This window comes from Mastomys coucha, unplaced genomic scaffold (assembly GCF_008632895.1).
Source record: "Mastomys coucha isolate ucsf_1 unplaced genomic scaffold, UCSF_Mcou_1 pScaffold1, whole genome shotgun sequence".
In the NCBI taxonomy this organism is placed as follows: Eukaryota; Metazoa; Chordata; class Mammalia; order Rodentia; family Muridae; genus Mastomys; species Mastomys coucha.
In genome coordinates, this window is record NW_022196891.1 from 52,157,801 (window position 1) to 52,170,708 (window position 12,908).

At 47.0% G+C, this 12,908-nt stretch overlaps 1 long non-coding RNA gene across 1 annotated transcript; it reads left to right on the plus strand.

Moving 5' to 3' along the window:
- Positions 1-5,098: 5,098 nt before the first annotated feature.
- LOC116070625 lies at positions 5,099-7,722 on the plus strand. Its single transcript, XR_004110484.1, has 2 exons — positions 5,099-6,135; positions 7,627-7,722. It is a non-coding gene; the product is annotated as an uncharacterized LOC116070625 (long non-coding RNA).
- The last annotated feature ends 5,186 nt before the right edge of the window (positions 7,723-12,908 follow it).

The window sequence follows — 12,908 nt, forward strand, 5'->3', positions numbered from 1 at the left end:
GCCATCTCTACAACAATTTGAACATGAAAACAGACAGACAAAAAGAATAATCATAGATTAAGATCTGCAGAATAAAATGGGGTTCCTTGCTAAAATGAACATAGAAACAAATACAAGAAAGGCCAGTTAGTTCAATAGTTTGCCAACTGAGATGGTGATGGAACTAGCAAAGTCATTTGGCCACTGTCATGCTGGTGTTCATTTCCAGCAGGAGGCTTCATCAGAAATCAAGATTGGTCGGGGAAATCTGATCAAAGAGGGATATTACCACACAGACCAACAATCCATTCTAAAGGGGAAAACGGCAACTTCAAATAGGAGAAGTGGGGTACCAAGACAAACAGCGCCAGTCATGTGACTATCTGCCCCATCGTACCCCCGCGTAATCTGCTGAGAAGAGCATTCTGCCGTTTCCATGACATTCTTACGAATCTCAGCCCATGTCTAGTCATGAGAAGACACCAGACAGATCCAGGATCATCCAACACTATACAAGGTTGAAGCGGAATACAGTGGCCCATGTCTGTCATCCCACACGTGGAAAGATGAGGCAGGGGCACCAGTTCAAGTTCAGCCCGGACTATACAGCAAGACTGCATAGCAACTATTCTAGACTAGAGAAACCAAAAGAGGCACAGAGCTATGCAACATGTATTTCTGAATGTGATATCAGCCCAGAGAGGAAAAAGGGACACAGCCTAAGCTGTGGAGCTGGTGAATTAGAAAGTAGTGACATGCGCAGTTCATCCCCTGACCTGGGGATCTTCGAGGTGGAGACAAAGATTACATAGTTCTAGCTGTGTAAAACGTAAACAACACTTTAGCAAGGCCCAAGGGCTCAGGTTCATCACTTCACAGAGCGAAATATATAATTATATGCAGATGCTCCTTCATTTATGATGCGGTTGGAGTCTAGTAAACTCATCCGAAGTTGAAAACATTGTAAGCTGAAGATAGGCTTCGTGCAAAGAGCCTGGCCAACACCACACTTAGCGGCCCAGCACACTAGACTGTTAATTGTTCCCCTTGAGATCAAGTGGCTGTGTGGGTGGGAGTCAGAACTCATCTATGGCCCAGCCACACGAGACAGCACTGCGCTGTGTGGCTCAGGAAGAGAGGAACATCCAACAGTCTCATGGGATTTGTACAACTTTGGAAAAGCCATAAAAGTTGAAAATGGGGGCTGGAGAGATGGCTCAGTGGTTAAGAGCACTGACTGCTCTTCCAGAGGTCCTGAGTTCAAATCCCAGCAACCACATGGTGGCTCACAACTATCTCTAATGGGATCCGATGCTCTCTTCTGGGGTGTCTAAAGACAACTACAGTGTACTTACATATAATAAATCTTTAAAAAAAAAAAAGTTGAAAATGTTTAAGCCAAATCACAGGTTGCGGAGAATATCTATACAAAACACTCACTTTAAACACCATGCCAACAATCTAGCTGACAACCTTTAAGAATTTATGCTGGGCAGTAGTAGCACATGCCTTTAATCCCAGCCCTTGAGAGGCAGAGGCAGGCAGATTTCTGAGTTTGAGGCCAGCCTGGTCTACAGAGTGAGTTCCAGGACAGCCAAGGCTACATGGAGAAACCCTGTCTCGAAAAACCAAAACAAAACAGAGTGAGTTCCAGGACAGCCAGGGCTATACAGAGAAAAACTGTATCAGGGGAAAAAAAAAGAAAGAAACTAAAAAAAAAGAAAAAGAAAGAAAAGAAAGGAAGAAAGAAAAAAAAGAATTTGTGTTCTTCCTGGCCCACTACATCCCATTTCAAACATCAAGGGCATTCGCTGCTGTTGTTTACTGAAGATTCAGATACTGGTCTATCTTGAAGCACTTTTCACATTCGGTAGGAAGGTTTTTGTTTTTGTTTTTTTTTATTTTTTTAACAAGGTGCATGTGAGCCCATTTTCTGCAATATCAGAGCCAAAGTGGTACCCTGCTGCCTGAGTATTCATTTGTCTCCATGACAGTGTTCTGAAACTCGTCTGCTTATATCAGTTCAAGATGTATCTCTTAGCAGAAGTTTCTTAGCAGAGCTGGCATATCCCACCTGTGCACACATCACACATTTGATATGTAACAACACTTGAAAATACAGGCCCAGTTTGGTTAATATGTATTTCAAGAGCAACAGCCCCTTGACACTGGAGAAGGCACTCATCAGCTGACTTTGTTTACCCTTTCATTCCTACGTAGACCTCCAAGCGTGGAGCGGGGAACACTAAGATATAACACTTACCCTGTCTTGGAGGCTGCCAGTGTAAAGGGAGCTTCATTGAGAAGAATGAATTGTCCACTAAAGAGGTAGTGGGTCTGCCCTAGGGGGTTGTGGGTAAGGAGCAGAGAGATGTGGAAATTCATGCTGGGTAATAAAGCAAGTAAGTCTTGTATAAGGTTGAATTGTTGAATGGAGGAGGGTGATGGAGGAAGATGCAGGGAAGAAGCTAGGGAGAGTTGGGGCTGGACAGAGGGATGGACATAAAGTGAGACATATCCTAAAGAATCTTCACTTTTCCTTAAAGCAAGGTCCAGGAGGATTTTAGGAGGAAATACACATTCTCTGATTCTGGAGCTACAATGGTGTCTTTGTCACTGACCTGAGGTTTGATTATACAGTGAAGACCCAGAGCCAGGAGTAAGATGAAGAGGACCCCAGGAGAGAAGTGGACGGGAGAAACTCAGATACCATATCAGAGGTAGACCAGGGTGGGCCTTCATGGCCAGTTAAATGCTGGCCTTTCTAAGGGTCCTTTTAGACAGAGGTAGAACAAAAGTATAAAGATTGACTATCAGTCTCTCCCCTGAGGAGATACCTCCCCATTCATAAGAGAACCACTTAGTCAACCCCACTCAAAAGAATGCCTCTCCTATAGTGACACTCCAGGCCAATGTGGTGAGAAAGTTGGAAAGATCTTCCCAGCATCCATCAAACCACATTACAGAGGCCATAGCTAAAACCTTTTCATACAGAGATTGACCTATTGAAAGTTTACCTTCATTCCCAAGCACCTAGTCGGTAAAGGGACTTCCCTGCAAGAGATCTTAACCTCTGGTCAGTTTTAATTGTCAACTTAACACAATCTAGTAACCTAGTAAGAGAGTCTATGGGAGTGTCTGTGGGGGATTGTGTTGATTACTGTAACTGATGTGGAAGGCCCAGCCCACTGTGGGTGGCACCATTCCCTAGGTTTGGGTCCTGGACTGTATATAAGTAGAGAAAATAAGCTGAGTTGCAAGCATGCCTGATTGTGGAGGTAATGTGACTTACTATCTTATTAAGCTCATTATTGCCTTGATGTCTCTGCTATGAGGGACTGTAACCTGGAATTGTGAACTTAAAATAAACCCTGTCAGCCCTAAGCTTTCTGTCAGAGAGCACTTTGTCCCAGTAACAGAAATGAAACTAAGAGTATCTCTTAGCAAGGAACTACAAGAACACCAAATGACACAGGTATGACAATGGAACTCTAGAGTCTCAGAGTTCATATCCATGTCCATCATCTGCCAGCTTCTTGACCTTAAGCAATTTTCTGGGACTCTATCCATCATGCACTGAACAGTTCAGACCAGCCACACCTTTAGTTGTCATGAGCCTTGATCTAACCTTTGGTTCCCCCCTTCTGGTACCCCTGCTCCATTAAATTATTTGAAGCTTGAACATCCATCCATCATCCTCATAGCTTCTGCTATTTATCTCAGTGTCCTAGTTCACTCAGAAAAGCCTAATTTTCTTCCTGTTCATGCTCTATTAACTACTCTGACAACTTAAGGTGATAAAGAACCACCATTTGGCCAAGAGAGACACCAGGACCCTGGCGGCCTGCACCTGCAGGGGGCAGCATCGGGCAATGTAAGGCAATGCCAGGACTCCCTGTACCCTCAAGGTTGGTCTGGAGGACCAGAAGCCTGCTGACAAAAGGACCAATTTTATTCCTAGTGAGTCTAACACAAGGTCTCCAGGAAGGCTGGGTGTTGGTGTTTTGTTTTGTTTTTTTGTTTTTAGGAATCCCTGACCTAGCTGGCCTAGCTGAGTTCCCCCAAAGCCTCACAATAGAATGCTATTGGCTTTCTTTACAGCAGCTGACACCAAAGAAGAGAAAATGATCCATGTCCAATCTTTCACCACATTCCCAACCACAAGGTAGCAGGGGAGCCCTTGACAGAAAAGATGATTTTCCCCACTCAGCCCAGTGGGACACAGCCCCTGACATTAAGAAGTGATTAATTTTTTCTTTTTTAAAGCCAAAGATGTGAAACTGGAAATGGGGGCATACATTTTCACATGCTGTTTTTAAGAAGACATGATAGTTCTGTGTCCCAAAAAGTTCATCCACGCCTGGCCAGACAAGATGATATTCTACGATTTGTGCATCTATTCATATGGGAGAACAAAGACAGGAAATGGTTATTATCATCAAGATGGGCTGCAGGTGTAGATCTGTTGGTAATGGGCTTGCCGAGCATGGACCACCCAAGGGTTCTCTCCCCAACATGTGGTACACATCCATAAACCCCAACACTCCTCAGGGAGAGGCAAGAGGATTACAAAAGTCATCCACAGGGGGCTGGAGAGATGGCTCAGTAGTTAAGATGGCTGCTTTTCCAGAGGACCTGAGTTCACTTCCCAGCACCTACAGGGTAGCTCACAGTTCCAGGGGACTCAACACCCTCACAGACATAAAAGCAGGCAAAACGTGAAATAAAAATAAAATAAAAAAATAAAAAGTCATCCTCAATTACACAGCAAGTCCATGCCAATCTGGAAGACGTGAGACACACACACACACACACTCAAAAAAAAAAAGAAAAGAAAAAGGAAAAAAAGAAAAGAAAAAAATCATCAAAGCTTTCCCATAATTCCAGCACAGGGTGATGAAAGGGACTAGGATGAGAAGAGCAGAAATTTAAGGACAATGGCTACCAAGGTAGCATTAAGTGACCAGTACAGACCGTGAACACAGACTTCCCTGAGAGCTTCAGGCCTCTGCCTGAGAGAGACTTTTGTCACTCACTCTCCTTTTGCTTTGGCTGGGGGAGGGAAACCGCCATGTCACAGTGACATCATCACCTTCCAAGAACAACTGATTCAGCTGCTGAGGCCCCAGGCTGGACTCACTTCCTCCAGCCAGAAGGCAAGAGAGGGGGGTAGGGGCAGGGTTGTGGGCCTGTTCTCGTCAGTCCCCACCCCCACACAGTGTGGATCAGCTTCTCGCCCACAGGCAAGCCATGTGGGGCTGCCTGCCTGTGCTCATCCTCACTCGCCCGCAACTCCAAGTGTCCTGAGGAGAGGCAGAAATCTTTCTTTCCTCCTTGTGAACAAGGAGCTGGTCCACAGAGGCCAGTCTGGGATGGAAGAAATAGGAGATGGGCTGAACCTGATAAAGCCAAGGCTAGGAGAACACACTAGGAGGCTAAGGCTGAGACAAACTTAAACCTTCAATTGTGACCACTTCACAGCCACAAGTTGGTCCAAATCGGATGTCACCTAGGGGTAGGCAGATCTATCCAGTATCACTGTCTTCACTAAGGAGTGCGAATATCTCCACAGCTGAACTAGACGCTCAAGGACAGAACAAGAGGAGACCATAACTTCCTCCTGGCCTCTCCTCCAGCTGAGTCCTAAGTGCCCTCCCCAACTCGGACCCGCCTCTTCTCTATTATGACAACTCAAGGTAGAACCCATCTGCCCTACATCAGCATCTGTCTTGCCTTTGTGTTAAACTCAATGTTCTCTCACGCTATCATCTGCTCTGATGAACAAGAAAACAAGCCTGTGTGTAGTCCCATGGTTTTATAGCATGGTGAAGCTCCTCCATGGGTTTATAGCATGGTAAAGCTCCTCTAGTTCTCATACAATCTGCCACGTCTTAACCTTTTATTATATTGATGTTCTAAGTGCTAACCTAACCCTGGGCAAACATCTCTGTCCTACAAACCAGAACACCATGATCTGAGAGGTGAAGGAAGTTGTCCAGGGCACCCAGCTGGTGAGTGGTAGAGCCACACTAAAAGCCAGCTCCAAGAAGCAAGGTCTTTCCACATGGGTGCTCTGACTCAAAGCAAGATCCTCCTCTGCCTCTGAGTCAGCAAGTATAAAATTAGAATTTCATTCGGCAGTCATCAAGTCTTAAGGTGAGGGTAAGTGGGTTGGGGACTTGAAGGTTGTCCAGATTTGTGACCAAAACAGATGTCCAAGTCTCCTACACAGCGTCCTGGCTTCTGCTTGGAGGTACCAAATCCAGGAAGTCTCCTGGTTCAGCATGTGCTAGCTTCGAATCTATAGACAGCTTGCCAGAACTGGAGATTAAATGTCCCTATAGGGTCCATGCATCATGTCTGCTCTCAGGATACAAAAAGGACCAGAGTTGCCCCAAATGCCCTTTCTCCAGCCTGCATTCTCAGGTCTCTCTATTTACACTTTTGTGGATTTTTCTCACCGCTGTGCTCTGTGTTAGGTCTGTTTTTGTCTGTTTAATCTCAAAATGAGACTCCAGTGAGCTGCAATGAACCAATGCAGCAGTACCACCTTCAGAAGCTAGCCAACCAGCTCGAAGGAGAACCGGACCAGATCACACTCAATATGTTTGACCTTACCGTGAACGAAAGCCCTTAAACGCCTGTCTCACATGCTGTCCCCGAGCCACATCCTCGCCTGCGGCTTGTCCAGCTGGGTTTAGGACACACATGACTTGTTCCCAGCATGCAGACAATGCCTAACAAATGTTCCTGGCTAGCTCACTGCTCCCTGTCACCAGACTCCTAGAGCTCAGCTCTGTCCTCCCTCAGGGACCCAGCTCTAGATCTCCACTTGGAAATGCTGCCGACGGCTTTCCTAGAGCCCAGTCAGCTCATGACAGAGTCCTGACTCCTCACACCCAGCCTTCTTATATATTTCCAGAGACCAATTAGGAAGTTTATTCTCATGCAAGCCATAGGGAAGCAAGGGCCACTGTCACAGGCCCTTTCTCTGCTGAAGCAGAATTTGCTTGTGTTTCTACAGCGTTAGGCTGCTATGGAAAGACATCATCCAGGGAGTCACAGAGACCCATATGTGAAGTGGAGCATAACCCCTCAACTTCCTAGTTCCTGTGAAGGGCTGTTACAACCCCCTTGACATTCCACCCTGAGGCTCTGGGTAGCTGGTGGGGCACATGGCACCTTCCTCTGCCTCCTCATGTATTCTGAGCCCCACAGTTCAGGCATTTCACAGTCTTCCATCCTTGGGGCCTGAGCTCCTTTCTTCCTGAATTTTACGTTCTCAGCACTGCAGCTGAACACATTTGCTTTATGCTCATATGCCCAAGCTGCACTTCTAGATAGAGACAAAGGATCTACTTGAAATATGGGAAGCCTTCTCTCTCTCTCTCTCTCTCCCTCTCTCCCTCTCTCTCCCTCTCTCCCTCTCTCTCTCTCTTCCTCTCTCTCTCTTCCTCTCTCTCTCTTTCTCTCTCTTCCTCTCTCTCTCTCTCTCTTCCCCTCTCTCCCCCCTCTCTCTCTCTCTCTCTCTTTCTCTCAGCACCCAGGCTCTGAGAATATTAAGCATTCACTAGCTATGGAGTGGGCAGGGTGGGAGGGGGGAATCAAGTTTGAAATGCAAAGCTGAGCAAGACTTCTTTGTTCTAGACTGTCTGGGGCTCTCCTGAAACCACAAGCCAGCCCATTGAGTCAGTGAAGGAGGAGCAACTTGATTCCTGAGAATGAAAACGTATTGTTTTCCTATCTGGGAAGTAATTTCACTTCTTTCGCATCGTTTCCCAAGGCAGAATCTCCAAGGGCTGGATGCTTTTGCCTCCCGCCCATCCACTCTTCACCCTCACCCTTAGACCCTCCACACAGCTGCATTCCTCTCTCTTCCAGACCTCTACTTGTCTGCTCAGGAATGCGCTTCTAAGTTAGCTGCTGGATCTCTGCTTTATTCATTTGTCATCCCATCTCGTGGCACCAAGGTCACACTGCTGAAGCGTTCAGGCATCTGCTCCCCAGTCTCTGTGCCTTCTATCCAGGCGTTAATTAGCATATGCGAATGCCAATGCATTCACAGTTCTTTTCGCTCTAGCTTCTTGCCCTCGGTTCTCTTATTAAGGGTTCAGAAGAGGAGTGTTCACTTCTGACAGAGTCTAGCTCAGGACCCTGTGGGTGAGGACCGAGAAGGGAGGAGGAAGATGGGAGACAGCAGAACGGAGCTGGTTCCCACTCTCCAGGTGGGAGGTGGCAGGAGCTGGGAGTATCTCAAAGCTCATGCTGGCTGCCATTGGAAGGTGGAACTTGGTAAGAGTAGGGAGAAAAGAAGCCAGGTGTGGGGGGGTGGGGGGGTAGGGGATAGCCCACGCCTTTAATCCAAGCACTGGGGAGGCAGAGGCCAGCATGGTCTACAGAGTGAGTTTCAGAAGAGCCAAGGCTACACAAAGAAACCTTGTCTTGAGAAAAACAAAACAAAGCAAATTAAACAAAAAACAGCAACACCAAAAATTAAAAAGAATGAAAGAAAAAAATAAAGAGAGCGAGATAAGGAAAAAAGAAAGCAACCCATCCATCCGCTGCTCCTGTGTGAATGAGCATTGATGATGGTGGGTGTTGGGGAAGAAGACAGAGGGCAATGGGAGGGTGGATACACACTCTGAGGGGAGGAATTGTGTCTATGTGTAAGTATTATCATAGTATCATTGCCAGATTTTACACGATACAGCATTTATACTGTGGGTCCCAAACTGATTCTGGGGAGAAAGAGGTCCAGAAGTCCACAGAAGTCCAGGAAATGCTATGCTAGTGTGGCTTGTTCTATATCTGCATGACTGTGTGTGTGCGCATGTGCACATGTGAGGGCAGGCACGTGTGTGCGTGCGTGCGTGCGTGCGTGCGTGCGTGCGTGCGTGCATGTGTGTGTACATAGGATTTGGAGGAACCAGAAAAATCCAGCAGTGGTAGGGATGGAAAGAGGCAGAGGCCTTGCCAAGAACTAATAACCTGAAAATTAAAGGAAGCTGTGCTTCTGGCCATGGCATCACCCCTCCCTCCCTACCTACTGTATCCAGCAGCACACTTGCAGGTCACAACAAAGGAATAGTGAAAATCAGCTGCACATCGGAACAGAATGGCTGCTCCTGTCCTTTGAGCATAAACCTGAGGTTCTGAGCCACAGATGAGCATTTCTGGATAACTTAACAAGTTTGCCTCCATTGCAACAGGAATTAGGCACAGGGGTTCCAGTTTCTACCTAGTGACCTATTAATAAACACTTGAACACAATGTGCACGTCACTTCTGCCCAGTCCCACTGGGCGGGAGTCAGTTCCCTTTTTGCATATCACACTGCCAGGGATCAGACACTTCTTATAAGTCAGTGGCTCTGACGCTAATCATGTTCAGCTCTGACCAACTATGACAGTTTGATGTTTGTTTTATCCTATAGAGTTTGGGGACCAACTGAAAAAGAACAGACCAGAGAAGCCAGGACAGGAAGTATTCTAAAGGAGTATGCTACAAAAAGCCATATCTATTCAAAAGCAAGGACTGAAGAAATAACACACTAGAGCTGAGGTTGAAAACAGTTTTTAAAGCCTTACTACTGTAACCTGAGACTTCCGGACCCTGCCAGTCTAAGAGCGAGAACAACAGAACCCCATATTCAGCTCGCTCTGAATCATCCACTGCCAAGCCCCACCCAATATTTCTGGAAGTCCCCAGAGAGGGCAATAGTCACTGCTCAGACAGATGGGGACTCCAAAGACAACTAATGACATGAGCTTTGTTTCCCTTGTCTCTAAAATATAAAATCTAGGGACTAGAGAGACCGCTCAGTAGTTAAGAGCACTGGGTGCTCTTCCAGAGGGCCCAGGTTCAATTCGCACCCCTCATGGTGGCTCATAACAATCTGTAGCTCTAGCTCTAGGTGATCTGATACCCTCTTCTGTTGTGCACTGCCATCTGATGTCCAGACATAAGCACAGGCAAAACATCCATACACATAAAATAAAGTCATTTTAAAAATTAGTAATAAAATATAAAATCTCAAAGGTGGTCACCTGATATTGGCCTAGAGGTGGGGAAATGACCTGAAAAAAGACTTGAGCAGGGCTCCAAGCTTCTAAGTGTTCAGAAAATTCTGCCTACCATTAGGTCTCAAACCTGGGAAGAGTAGCTAACTGGGGTGCCTATTAGTATATATTAAGTTCTCCCAACATCGCTTATTCCCTGCCTGTTATAGGGTCTTCCTGGCTGGCACACTCCTCCCCCTACTCTAAACCTCTCCAACCCAAGGACTGCCCTTCTCTCAGCTGCTCAGTCCAGCCACTTTGGCTACACCAGTTACTTTTACCCTTTTTCCTTTTTGGCCTCTTGGTCTCCTGGTTTCTTGGGTCTCCTCTCTTCCCTCCCCCCCCCAGCCCCCTGTTTCCTCATGTGGACCATCTCAGGGTCTTGCACACTCTGGACTCTCTTAGATGTCTCTCCCTCTGGCTGTGCTCTGTGCTCTTCCTCATATCTTCACTAAGCTTTCTCCTCCATCATACCCAGAAGCAGTGATGTCCTTTGGCTTCTCTCTTTCGTTTACCACTATGACGATCACCATCATGGGCAATACCCACCTCTGCTCACAGGAGAGACCTTTCCCTCCATGACTCAGACCAAGCCCAGATCACTTGGCTGCAGAAGCCAAGCATTCCTTTCAAGGATGAACTTGGTCTGCAAGCCTATGGGCTCCCAGCCAGCCTGCCCACCAGACATGCCCAGGCATGTCTTCCTCACCCATAATAGACACCAGACTGTTGCAAACAGTGGAAACATGCAAAGACACATAGACAGAAAAACACCACAATATTCTTGACATTTTCTGTGCCCTTCTGACCCCTCCTGAGGGGCATGACCATCACCAGACCCCCAGCTAGAAGATCAAAGTGCAAAGGAAACTGGTTCCAGCAGGGAAGCAGAGATTTAAGGTGTGAGACTTCCAGGGTCTCTGAGATTGTCAAGGATCCTCTGGAAATGTCACCACTAAAAGCCAAAGAGCTACAGGAAATGAACTAAAGCCAGATAAACTGGGGTGGGAGGGTGGGAGGATGGGGGGGAAATGGTGGGGGAATGTGGGTGTGGCAGTGTAATTCCAGTACTTGGATGGCAGATGCAGTTGGATCACAGCAAGTCCCGGGCTACCCTAGTCTACATAACAAGTTCCAGGTCAGCCTGGTCTACACAGTAAGACTCTTATCTCAAGAGAGTAAAAAATGTCAGGGGACACAGGGGCTTGGGGGAGATGACAAGGAAAGATAGGTACAACACAGCAGCTTCTCCATTTCCTACACACAGCCCCCATGGAAGTCTCACGGTGTCACTGCAAAGCCAGAAGAAAATGTGAGGGTACAGTCTCTGCTCCCTCACACATCTGTTGGTGGACTTCCTGGGGGTGAACCCTAAGCCCTGGGGAGGATACTAACACATTCAGATAGAAAAGGTGGTGCGATGGTCAGCCTTCACTGTCACTGGATTGGGAGTCACCCGGGACACTCACTTCTGGATGTGTCTTCAAGAATGTTTCCAGACACTGAGGAGGGGAGTCCTGCCAGGACAGGGAGGCACCATCCCATGCCTAGGGTCTATACTGAATAAAAAGGAGGAAAGGAAGCAGGCAGTAAGGGCCCACATTCATTTCTCTCTGAACCCTGATCACACAGCGGAACTAGCTGCTTCACACTTGTATTACCTCACCTTCCCCACCACAAGGGAGTAAGGTGGGAGGGCATCGTGAAGGTGGGGTTCTCATGGTGCAGAAACCAATGATGGAGCACTCAAAAGACATGGAGAAGGAGGGCCTAAGTAAGTACCAAGAAAAGGGGCTCCTCCCTGAGCCTGGAGCCGAGCCGGGAGCCCACCTGGGTCCTACAGGAGAAGCCTGCTGTCTCCCAATAACAAGATGGGGACAAGGACAAAACTGTTATCAGGGAAAGGCACCGGAGCTCGTTCAAGGTCAAGAATGGAGAGGTGGGGAAAGAGGGGAAACAGAGCATGGTATCTCCTGAGAGAGAGCTGAGGACTCCAACCCCAGGCAGACTGACCATAAAAAACACCGCTCTCCTCTCTCCTGCCCCTTTACACTGAACTCGTCCTTGCTCCAAAAGGCTACATATCAGAGGTGACTCGTGCGCATGCCTCCTGCCTGTCCCTGCCCTACTTTACTTTTTATTGCTATGATAAACATAATGATGAGATGAGACTTGGGGGAGTGTCTTAGTCAGGGTTTCTATTCCTGAATAAACATCATGACCATGAAGCAAGTTGAGGAGGAAAGGGTTTATTTGGCTTACTTCCACATTGCTATTGACCACCAGAGGAAGTCAGGACTGGAACTCAAGCAGGTCAGGAAGCCAGAGCAGATGCAGAAGCCATGGAGGAATGTTCCTTACTGGCTTGCCTCTTTGTGCTCTCAGAAAACACTTCCCAGAAGATGTCACCTCAATGATGCTGGTCTCTTAATCACCCACTGCTAATTTCTTAGCTACAGCTAACCAACATCAATAGTCCCAGTAACGCAAAGTTTTCACTTTAGTAGTTCTGGTATCTTGTTAATCACAGCTGATACTTCAGCCCCAACTAACCAGAACCACAAAATCTTCACAATCAAAACAATATGGCCCTGATAAGAGTCTTTAATCTTCCCTCTGAAATTTCACAAGCTAGGCCTCCATCTCTGCACTGTTCTAAATATGATCTTCCAAGCTCCTACAGAACATCCCACAGAGTTCTTAACAACCAATGGCTCTTCTAGCTCAAAGTTCCAAAGTCCTTCCACAGTCCTCCCCAAAACATGGTCAGGTTGTCACAGGTATACCCCACTCCTGGTATCAATTTGTCTTAGTCAGGGTTTCTATTCCTGCACAAACATCATGACCAAGAAGCAGGTTGGGGAGGAAAGGG